The 240-nt window shown below is 34.6% G+C and overlaps 1 protein-coding gene across 1 annotated transcript in view; it reads left to right on the forward strand.

The window, feature by feature from the left end:
* Positions 1 to 240, forward strand: part of LOC119582359 (nesprin-1-like) — a gene marked incomplete at its 3' end in the record, with an annotated part of 145991 nt that overhangs the window by 144336 nt on the left and 1415 nt on the right.

Here is a 240-nt window from a genome sequence, read left to right on the forward strand (position 1 = left end):
ACAAAAGCGGATATGACATCAGCATGACTCGTTTTTATGCATGTCGCACTCTTGAAGTGAAGGGCGCCATGGCAATTTTTGGAACAGCGGTATCACTGTCATATATTGTTTTCCTCTTGTTAACTATTGTTTCTAGCCTTTTTGTTTTTGTTATGTATTTAGTTTGTTAATTAGTAGGTGTTATTAATATGTATTCACTCTTTTTTGTCGGTTAGTTAATTCGTGAAATAACCACTGGAT

Source organism: Penaeus monodon, chromosome 15 (genome assembly GCF_015228065.2).
Source record: "Penaeus monodon isolate SGIC_2016 chromosome 15, NSTDA_Pmon_1, whole genome shotgun sequence".
Classification (NCBI taxonomy): domain Eukaryota; kingdom Metazoa; phylum Arthropoda; class Malacostraca; order Decapoda; family Penaeidae; genus Penaeus; species Penaeus monodon.